The sequence below is a fragment of the Chiloscyllium plagiosum genome, unplaced genomic scaffold (assembly GCF_037043375.1).
Source record: "Chiloscyllium plagiosum isolate Xiang-an unplaced genomic scaffold, Cpla_swu_hap1 HiC_scaffold_38, whole genome shotgun sequence".
NCBI lineage: Eukaryota > Metazoa > Chordata > Chondrichthyes > Orectolobiformes > Hemiscylliidae > Chiloscyllium > Chiloscyllium plagiosum.
The window spans coordinates 17436292-17447972 of NW_028270176.1; positions in this window are offsets into that span (position 1 = coordinate 17436292).

Here is an 11681-nt window from a genome sequence, read left to right on the forward strand (position 1 = left end):
GAGGTCTGCAGATGCTGGAGATCAGAGATGGAAATGTGTTGCTGGAAACGCGCAGCAGGTCAGGCAGCATCTAGGGAACAGGAGAATCGACGTTTCGGGCATTAGCCCTTCTTCAGGAATGAGGAAAGTTGGTCCAGCAGGCTAAGATAAAAGATAGGGAGGAGGGACTTGGGGGAAGGGCGTCGGAAATGTGATAGGTGGAAAGAGGTCAAGGTGAGGGTGATAGGTCAGACTGGGGTGGGGGCGGAGAGGTCGGGAAGAACATTGCAGGTTAGGAAGGCGGTGCTGAATTTGATGGATTTGACTGAGACAGGCTGGGGGGAGGGGAAATGAGGAAACTGGTGAAATCCGAGTTCATCCCTTGTGGTTGGAGGGTTCAGTGCCCAGCGATGTGCACGTTAGAGTGGTTTGGCCATGCTAAATTGTCCCATAGTGCCAAGCGATGTGCGCGTTAGAGTGGTTTGGTCATGCTAAATTGTCCCATAGTGCCCAGGGATGTGTAGGTTAGGGTGGATTGGCCATGCTAAATTGTCCCATAGTGCTCAGGGATGTGCACGTTAGGGTGGATTGGCCAAGCTAAATTTTCCCATAGTGTTCAGGGATGTTCTGGTTAGGGTAGACTGGCCATGCTACATTATCCCATCGTGTTCCGGGATGCGCAGGTTAGGGTGGATTGGCCATGCTAAATTGTCCCATAGTGCTCAGGGATGCGCAAGAAAGGGTGGATTGGCCATGCTAAATTGTCCATAGTGTCCAGGGATGTGAGGGTTAGGGTGGACTGGCCATGCTAAATTGTCCCATAGTGCCCCGGGATGTGCAGGTTAGAGTGGATTGGCCGTGCTAAATTGTCCCATAGTGTCCAGGGATGTGTAGATTTGGGTGGATTGGCTATGCTAAATTGTCCCATAATGTCCAGGGATGTGCAGGTTAGGGTGGATTGGCCATGCTAAATTGACCCATAGTGTCCAGGGATGTGCAGTTAGGGTGGATTGGCCATATTAAATTGTCCCATAGTGCCCAGGGATGTGCAGGTTAGAGTGGATTGGCCGTGCTAAATTGTCACATAGTGCCCAGGGATGTACAGTATAGGGTGGATTGGCCATGCTAAATTGTCCCATAGTGTCCAGGGATGTGCAGGTTAGGGTGGATTGACCTTGCTAAATTGTCCCATAGTGTCCAGGGATGTGTAGGTTTGGGTGGATTGGCCATGCTAAATTGTCCCATAGTGCCCAGGGATGTGCAGGTTAGGGTGGATTGGCCATGCTAAATTGTCCCATAGTGCCCAGGGATGTGCAGGTTAGGGTGGATTGGCCGTGCCAAATTTTCCCATAGTGCCCAGGGATGTGGAGGTTTCGGTGGATTGGCCATGCCAAATTGTCCCATAGTGCCAGGGATGTGTAGGTTAGTGTGGATTGGCCATATTAAATTGTCCCATAGTGCCCAGGGATGTGCAGGTTAGGGTGGATTGTCCGTGCTAAATTGTCCCATAGTGTCCAGGGATGTGTAGGTTAGGGTGGACTGGCCATACTAAATTGTCCCATAGTGTCCAGGGATGTGCAGGTTAGGGTGGATTGGCTGTGCTAAATTGTCCCATAGTGCCCAGGGATGTGCAGGTTAGGGTGGATTGGCCATGCTAAATTGTCCCATAGTGCCCAGGGATGTGCAGGTTAGGGTGGATTGGCCATGCTAAATTGTCCCATAGTGTCCAGGGATGTGCAGGTTAGGGTGGATTGGCTGTGCTAAATTGTCCCATAGTGCCCAGGGATGTGCAGGTTAGGGTGGATTGGCCATGCTAAATTGTCCCATAGTGTCCAGGGATGTGTAGGTTTGGGTGGATTGGCCATGCTAAATTGTCCCATAGTGCCCAGGGATGTGCAGGTTAGGGTGGATTGGCCATGCTAAATTGTCCCATAGTGCCCAGGGATGTGCAGGTTAGGGTGGATTGGCCGTGCCAAATTTTCCCATAGTGCCCAGTAATGTGTAGGTTTGGGTGGATTGCCCGTGCTAAATTGCCCTATAGTGTCCAGGGATGTGTAGGTTAGTGTGGATTGGTCATGCTAAATTGCCCCATAATGCCCAGGGATGTGCAGGTTAGGGTGGATTGGCCATGCTAAATTGCCCCATAGTGTCCAGGGATGTGCAGTTTAGGGTGGATTGGCCATGCTAAATTGTCCCATAGTGCCCAGGGATGTGCAGTTTAGGGTGGATTGGCCGTGCTAAATTGTCCCATACTCAGAGGTAAATATAGGTTAGGGGAATGGGTCCAATCGCCCATGCTGGCCAGATATCCTAAATTAATCTAGTCCCATTTGCCAGCATTTGACCCATATCCCTCTAAACCCTTCCTGTTCATATTCCCATCCAGATGCGTTTTAAATCTGTAGTTTTACCAGCCTCCACCACTTCCTCTGGCAGCTCATTCCATACACGCACCACCCTCTGCGTAAAAAGGTGGCTCTCCTGTCCCCTTTATATCTTTCCCCTCTCACCCTGAACCTATACCCTCTAGTTCTGGACTTCTCCACCCCAGGAGAAAGGCCTCGTCTATTTACCCTATCCATGCCCCTCATGATTTTATAATCCTCTATAAGGTCACCTCTCAGCTTCCGACGCTCCCGGGAAAACAGCCACATAATCTTGCACAGCTCCATCATGTACCCCCTCCCCACCTCCCCCACGGCCTTCCAGCTCTAACGGAAACATCCCAAGCATTTCCAGCCTCTCTTCATCGCCGTGCTGGGGCAACATCCTGGTGAATCTCGTCTGCACCCCCCCCGGACCAATTTCACACTCTTCCCAGACTGGAACTGCACACAGTACTCCAGCCTAGGCCCAACCAAAGTCCTGTGTATAACCTCTCTGCCCTTATAACCTACGTTCAAAAGCACACAACACCAGGTTAAAGTCCAACAGACTTACTTGGGAAGTACTAGCTTTCGGAGCGCTGCTCCTTCATCAGGTAGCTAGTGGGGCAGGATCATAGGACACAGAATTTATCATAAAAGATCATGTCACACAACTGATGCAATGTATTGAACAAACCTAGAATGCTGTCAAGTCTTTAATCACTTAGAATGGGGATGTGGGTTTGAGGCATTTATATGTAAATTCCAGAGCTTCTTTCAAGTTACATTCCCGAGATAACTTAAGGTTTTATTTTTAAAAAAAGGTGCCATCTCAGCTCAGACAATGCATTAAAGTTGTAAGGTTAGAGTCTGTCTGTGTTCCAAACAGACTGGTCCTGTTTCCCAGTAAGAATTGTTGCAATGTCCCATTGCCTGACTGCCTCCAGATTGTGTGCTTTTTGAACAAGATGAAATGTATCTGCAAATATAATTCTGCAAATGCAAGATAAACTCATATGTGTGTGTGCACGTGTTTGAGTGTGTGAGCGAGAGTGTGTGTGAGCAAGAGAGTAAGAGTGAGAGAGTGTGTGTGTGTGAGAGAGAAAGAATGAGCGTTTGTGAGGGAGCGAGGGAGAGTGTGTGTGTGTGTATGGTGAGAGAGTGAGAGTGAGAGAGGGAGAGGGAGACTGTGTGCGTGTGAGGGAGAGAATGTGTGTGTGAGAGAGAGAGAATGAGAGAGTGCGTATGGGAGACAGTGTGAGTGTGTGTGAGAGAGTGTGTGCTTGATACATTGTGTGCATGTGTGACTAAGTGTGTGCGTGTGTCAGGGAGAGAGAAAATGAGTGGTTTGTGTGCGTGTGATGGACAGAAAGAGAGTTTGTGTGTGGGAGAGAGAGTGTGTGTGTGTGGGTGAGTGTGTGTGTGGGGTGTATGTGTGTGTGTGTGTGTCTGTGCGTGTGTGTGTTGGGGTGTGTTTGTGTGTCTGTGTATGTGTGTGGGGTGTGTGGGTGTAGGGGCGGATGTGTGTGTGTGCGTGTGTCTGCGTGTGCCTGTGTGCGTGTCCGTGTCTGTGTGTGGGTGTGTGTCTGTGTCTGTGTGTGAGTGTGTGTGTGTCTGTGTGTATGTCTGTGTGTGAGGGTGGGTGTGTCTGTGTGTGTGTGTCTGTGTGTGTATCTATGTCTGTGTGTGTGTGAGTGTGTGTCTGTGTCTGTGTGCGCGTGTGGGGGTGTGTGTGTGTCTGTTGTGTGGGGGTGGGGGTGTCTGTGTGTGAGTGTGTGTGTGTCTGTCTGTGTGTGTGGGTGGGTGTGTCTGTGTGTATGTTTGTGTCTGTGTGTGGGTGTGTCTGTGTGTGTGAGTGTGTGTCTGTGTCTGTGTGTGTGAGTGTGTGTCTGTGTCTGTGTGTGTGTGCCTGTGTTTGGGGGGGTGTCTGTGTCTGTGTCTGTTGTGTGGGGGTGGGTGTGTCTGTGTGTGTCTGTGTCTGTGTGTGTGTGGGTGTGTGTCTGTGTGTGAGTGTGTGTGTGTCTGTGTGTGTGAGTATGTGTGTGTCTGTGTGTGTGTCTATGTGTGTGGGGGTGGGTGTGTCTGAGTGTGTCTGTCTGTGTGTGTGTGTGTCTGTGTGTGTGTGGATGTCTGTCTGTGTCTGTGTTTGTGTGTGTCTGTGTGTGTGTGTATGTGTGTCTGTGTGTGTGTGTCTGTGTGTCTGTGTCTGTGTGTGGGTGTGTGTCTGTGTGTGTGTCTGTGTGTGTCTGTCTGTGTCTGTGTTTGTGTGTGTGTGTGTGTGTCTGTGTTTGTGTGTCTGTGTGTGTGTGTCTGTGTCTGTGTGTGTGTGTGTGTGTCTGTGTCTGTGTGTGTGTGTTTGTGTGTCTGTGTGTGTGTGTCTGTGTCTGTGTGTGTGTCTGTGTGTGTGTGTGTGTCTGTGTCTGTGTGTGTCTGTGTCTGTGTGTGTCTGTGTCTGTGTGTGTCTGTGTTTGTGTATAGTGTTTTGGGGTCGAGAAGCTAAGCCACCACTAATAAAGGCAGAATTTCTCCTCTCCCTGATTAACCAACTGCACCACCTTCAGGGATGTGCAGGTGAAGACCCCAAGCTGAGAGCAGTCGGATCTTTTTGGGACTGAGAGCATGGTCTCTTCCTGCACTGTCAACACCAACATGTCAGAGACAGCTGTGCCAACCCAGCAATGACTGGCTTGTCGCCAATGCTTGGCCCAGGCATGAAGGTTGGTAATGCCCCCAAACCACATCTTTAACCCTTAGACTTCCTGATTGGGTCCAATCCTGGGACTGCTCTCGGGTTCGAAGCCCCTTTGTGTACACACGTGTAGTCTCGATACTGCTGGGTATAAGGTCGGTCATTCAGGCCAGTGCGTTGTCTGAAATAAACAGAGAGAGGACACAGCTGTGTTATCAGGTTAAACTCAGCTTCGCCAAAGCTGTTAAGCATCGAGAGAGAGTAAAGGTGTTTCTCTCCTTCCCTCGATAAGCTCAGTGACCCATCATTATACCTGCTCTTGTTTTGGTCTCCTTCCCTTTTTAAATAAAGGCATCGCCTTGGCAGCTTCCCGATTCTCTGGACAAGGACTCTTACACGTGGCCTGTTTGCACGCTTGCTCGGGCCGTCTGCTCACTTTGGTCCCTGCCTGTCGTTAGTGATAATGTGAGACACAGAGCGAGAGAGAGAGAGAGAGAGAGAGAGAGATGAAGAAATGGGGAGGTGGAGAGAGAGAGAGATTGAGAGAAAGAGAGAGAGAGAAAGCCAGAAGAGGGAGAAAGAGTGAGAGAGAGGGGCATCCGGGGGAGAGAAAGAGAGGGAGAAAGAGAGAGAGAGAGAGAGAGAGAGGAAGTGTCTGGGTGGGATACTCTTCGGAGGGTCAGTGTGGACTTTTTGGGCCGAAGGGCCTGTTTCCACACTGTGGGGAATCTAATCATCTCAAGGGCTGACAGAGAGTGTGAGTGAGCTGAGAGAGAGAGAGAGAAAGAGCTGACAGAGAGTGTGAGTGAGCTGAGAGAGAGAGAGAGAGAGAGAAAGAGCTGACAGAGAGTGTGAGTGAGCTGAGAGAGAGAGAGAGAGAGAGAGAAAGAGCTGACAGAGAGTGTGAGTGAGCTGAGAGAGAGAGAGAGAGAAAGAGCTGACAGAGAGTGTGAGTGAGCTGAGAGAGAGAGAGAGAGAAAGAGCTGACAGAGAGTGTGAGTGAGCTGAGAGAGATAGAGAGAGAGAGAAAGAGCTGACAGAGAGTGTGAGTGAGCTGAGAGAGAGAGAGAGAAAGAGCTGACAGAGAGTGTGAGTGAGCTGAGAGAGAGAGAAAGAGCTGACAGAGAGTGTGAGTGAGCTGAGGGAGAGAGAGAGAGAGAGAGAAAGAGCTGACAGAGAGTGTGAGTGAGCCAGGAGAGGGAGAAAGAATGTGTGTGTGTGTGTGTGAGAGAGAGAGAGAGACGGGGCCAAGAGAAGGAGAGGGAGTGAGAGAGAAAAAGAGGGCCAGGAAAGATAGAGTGAGCCAGGAGGGAGGGGAAGAGAGAAAGAGAGAGGGCCAAGAGAAGGAGAAAGTGTGAGAGGAGAGGGGAAGGGAAAAGAGAGAGAGAGTGGGGGGGGGGGGGGGGTGTGGGGAGGGGGGTTGGAGACAGAGAAAGCCTGGAGAGAGACAGGGCCAAGAGAGAGTGTGGGAGAGGGGGAGGGGTAGGTGAGAGAAAGAGAGGGAGAGAGAGAGAGAGAGATGGGGAGGGGAGGGGTGGAGACAGAGAAGGCCTGGAGAGAGACAGGGCCAAGAAAGAGTGAGAGAAGGGGAGGGGGAAGAGAGAGAGAGAGAGCCCGGAGAGAGAGAGATAAAGAGAGGGGGAGGGGAAGGAGAGAGAAAGCCTGGAGAGGGAGAGAGCCCGGAGAGAGGGAGAGGGCCGAGAGTAAGACAAAGAGAAAATGAGAAAGAGAGAGAGTTGCAGAATGAAAGAGAAGGCCAAGAGAGGGAAAGAGAGAGAGAGAGAGAGACCAGGAGGAAGAGAGAGAGGGATGGCTGAGAGATAGACAGAGGCAGGAGAGAAAGAGAGAGAGGAAGAGAAAGGAAGAGTGACAGAGCCAGCAGAGAGAGAGATAGAGAGAGCGAGCCTTATGACAGGAGCCTTATGACTGGAGTAGTCAGCGAGGCGATGGCATGTCAGTTACAGAAAGCCCAGGTTAGAGCACAGCAGGATATTGTAGGCAGCTCTGTACCCCCTGCCTAAGGAGATGATGCTCATCTTGGAGGGGGGTCTGATTAACTGAGACGAGACCAATGCTGGGCCCCAATGACTCCGAGAAATTCATGACACGGGGGCTACGTCTGCTGGAATCGCAGATATTACAGCGCTGTGATTAAAGTTTCCAGAGCATGAAGACTGACTTTTCATTCACCGTGACCGCGCGATGTGGGCATCCCCTGGCTGGGCCAGTATTTACTGCCCATCCCTCATTGCCCCAAGAGAGGCTTTGCTCTCCTCAACAGGTCGAAGTCGCACGTTTCGGTTCGGCCTCACCTGGAGTACACCGTTCAATGCTGGTCGCCACATCACAGGAAAGATGCGGAGGCTTTGGAGAGGGAGGAGAAGAGGGTTTCCCAGGACGCTGCCTGGGTTAGGGGGCACGAGTTGAAATGTCTAATATTAGGGGGCATTCGTTTAAGGTGAAAGTTCAAAGGAGATGTGAGGGGGCATTTTTTTTTACACAGAGGGTAGTCGGAGTGTGGGACACATTGCCAAGAATGATGGCAGAGGCGTAGATGATAGGGGCGTTTAAGATGCTTTTAGATAAGCAGATGGATATGCAAGGAATGGAGGGATATGGACCAGGGGCGGTCAGAAGGGATTAGTTCAATTTGGCATCATGTTGGGCATAACATTGTAGGTCAAAGGGCCCACATCTCTACGTGCTGTACATCTCTATGTTCTATGCAAAGGTCGTAGAGAGTCACCCTCCATTACTGGACGCAATGAAAGAACTGTCAACATCATTCCAAGCCTGAATGCACCAGAGATGACAGGCAGTGGTGTTCCCAGCTCTTGGTCTTCTTAAGAGTAGAAATCACAGCTTTGGTAGGCACTGGAGAAGTTTGACAAGGATGTTGCTGGGACTGGAGGGTTTGAGCTGCAGGGAGGAATCTGAATAAAATTAGAATCCCTACAGTACGGAAACAGGCCCTTCGGCCCAACAGGTCCACACCGACCCAACAAAGAGTAACCCACCCAGACCTATTCCACTACCCTATATTTGCGCCTGACTAATGCATCTAACCTATACATCCCTGAACACGATGGGTAATTTAGCATGGCCAATCCACCCTGATCTGCACATCCCTGAACACTATGATATAATTTAACATGGTCAATCCACCCTAACCTGCACATCCCTGGACACTATGGGACAATTTAGCATGGCCAATCCACCCTAACCTGTACATCCCTGGGCACTATGGGACAATTTAGCATGGCCAATCCACCCTAACCTGCACATCCCTGGACACTATGGGACAATTTAGCACGGCCAATCCACCCTAACCTGTACATCCCTGGGCACTATGGGACAATTTAGCATGGCCAATCCACCCTAACCTGCACATCCCTGGACACTATGGGACAATTTAGCACGGCCAATCCACCCTAACCTACACATCCCTATGGTATAATTTAACATGCTGAAAATGTGTTGCTGGAAAAGCGCAGCAGGTCAGGCAGCATCCAAGGAAGGAGAATCGACGTTTCAGGCATAAGCCCTTCTTCAGGAAAGAAGCCCTTCCTGAAGAAGGGCTTATGCCCGAAATGTCGATTTTCCTTCCTTGGATGCTGCCTGACCTGCTGCGCTTTTCCAGCAACACATTTTCAGCTCTGATCTCCAGCATCTGCAGTCCTCACTTTCTCTCTATAATTTAACATGGCCAATCCACCCTAACCTACACATCCCTGAATACTGTGGGACAATTTAGCACGGCCAATCACCCTAACCTACACATCCCTGAATACTGTGGGACAATTTAGCACGGCCAATCCACCCTAACCTACACATCCCTGAATACTGTGGGACAATTTAGCACGGCCAATCCACCCTAACCTGCACATCCCTGAACACTATGGGACAATTTAGCATGGCCAATCCACGCTAACCTACACATCCCTGGACACTATGGGACAATTTAGCATGGCCAATCCACGCTAACCTACACATCCCTGGACACTATGGGACAATTTAGCACGGCCAATCCACCCTGACCTGCAAATCTTTGGACTGTGGGAGGAAACCGGAGCACCTGGAGGAAACCCACGCAGACACAGGGAGAATGTGCAAACTCCACACAGACAGTCGCCTGAGGCTGGAATCGAACCTGGGACCCTGGTGCTGTGAGGCAGCAGCGCTAACCACTGAGCCACCGTATAGACTGGGGCATTTCTTCCCTGAAGAGTCGGAGACTGAGAGGTCACTTTATCATGGTTTATAGAATCACAAAGGGCATGGGTAGGATAAACAGCTAAGGAGGGGTGTCTCCAAAACTGACGGGGATAGGTATAAGGTGAGAGGAGAAAGATTTAAAAGGGCCCTGAGGTGTAAACGTTTCACGCAGAAGGTGGTGTGTGTGTGTGTGTACGGAACGAGCTGCCAGAGGATCTGGTGGAGGCTGCTACAATGTACAACGCATCTGGATGGGTATCAGAACCGGAAGGGTTTAGAGGGCCAAACGCTGGCAAATGGAGCCAGGTCAGATTGGGATGTGTGGTAGCCGTGAAGGAGTTGGATGGAAGGGTCTGTTTCCCTGCTGTACGACGCTGTGACTCCGTGAGCCTTGGTGAATGGGGCTTTTGGAATGTACGCACTGCTGCTGCTGGCCAGGGCAGATATGAATAGCAATTCTTCAATCCGAATGCTTAGAGGCTGAATTTATTCACAACTGGCCTGAACCTTCTCTCCTTCCTCAAAATGCACCTTCTTTCAGATAAACTTGACTGAACTTCTGCACTTAGCCCGACAGGGCCAATGGGTTGAGAAGTGGCAGATGGAGTTTAATTCAGATAAATCCGAGCTGCTGCATTTTGAGAAAGCAAATCAGGGCAGGACTTATACACTTAATGGGAGGGTCCGAGGGAGTGTGGCTGAACAAAGAGACCTTGGAGTGCAGGTTCATTGCTCCTTGAAAGTGGAGTCGCAGGTAGATAGGATAGTGAAGAAGGTGTTTGGTATGCTTTCCTTTATTGGTCAGAGTATTGAGTACAGGAGTTGGGGGGGCCATGTTGCGGCTGTACAGGACATTGGTTCGGCCACTGTTGGGATATTGCGTGCAATTCTGGTCTCCTTCCTATCGGAAAGGTGTTGTGAAACTTGAAAGGACTCATAAAGATTTTACAAGGATATTGCCAGGGTTGGAGGATTTGAGCTATAAGGAGAAGGTGAACACGCTGGGGCTGTTTTCCCTGGAGCGTCAGAGGCTGAGGGGTGACCTTATAGAGGTTTATAAAATCATGAGGGGCATGGATAGGGTAAATAAACAAAGTCTTTTCCGTGGGATGGGGGAAGTCCAGAACTAGAGGGCATAGGTTTAGGGTGAGAGGGGAAAGATATAGAAGAGACCTAAGGGGCAACTTTTTTCACACAGAGGGTGGTGCGTGTATGGAATGAGCTGCCAGAGGAAGTGGTGGAGGCTGGTACAATTACAACATTTAAAAGGCATTTGGATGGGTAGATGAATAGGAAGGGTTTGGAGGGATTTGGGCCGGGTGCTGGCAGGTGGGACTAGATTGGGTTGGGATATCTGGTTGACATGGACGGGTTGGACCGAAGGGTCTGTTTCCGTGTTGTACATCTCTATGACTCTATGACCTCCCTAAAAAGTGACCCAGAACCTGTTTCGTTAATTGCCGTCCAACTAGTTATGACACAAAAGCCATTGATTAGTTTCAGTTTGGTGACGTTATGGTTGTCACATATTTGAATTGTTATTTTTCACTGGAAGTGCCAACACCCTTCAAGCAGATAGGCTGGGTCTCTGCTTATAACGACAGGCAGTGCAATGTTGTGCAGGCAGATAATTGATATTTCCGGTCATGTATATTAATCACGGGAGAATTATCTACATAGATACGTGATTGAGGTCTGGCAAGTTACACAACAGAAAGACAGGAGAGGCTTAATCAGCTACAGGCTCAGAAAGTGTTCGCGAAATCGCATGCCAAGTGAAACTAAATGATGTGTCTCAAAGGGGAGAGGAAATGCCTTCCCACAGATTAAAGTCCCAGCAAGTCGTAGAGTCATACAGCGTGAAAACACGCCCTTCGGCCCTATATGTCCATGCCAACCAGGTTGCCCATTTGCCTACGTTTGCCCCTATCCCTCTAATCCTTTCCGATTAGACTCATGGAGTAACGCAGCATGCAAACAGGCCCTTTGGTCCAACCTAGGCAGAAGGGGATACTGCAGATGCTGGAGGTTAGAGTCTAGATTAGAGCGGTGCTGGAAAAGCACAGTACGTCAGGCAGCATCCGAGGTGCAGGAAAATCGATGTTTCGAGCAAAGGCCCTTCTTCAGGAATGAGGCTGGAAGCCTCGGGGGTGGAGAGATAAATGGGAGGGGGGTGGGGCCAGGGAGAAGGCAGCTGGGAGTGCAATAGGTGGATGGAGGTGGGGGTAAAGGTGATAGGTCAGAGGGGAGAGTGGAGTGGATAGGTGGGAAGGAAGATTGATAGGTAGAACAGGTCATGAGGACGGTGCTGAGCTGGCAGGTTGGAACTGGGGTAAGATGGGGGGAGGGGAAATGAGGAAACTGTTGAAGCCCACATTGATGCCCTGGGGTTGAAATGTTCCGAGGCAGAAGATGAGGCATTCTTCCTCCAG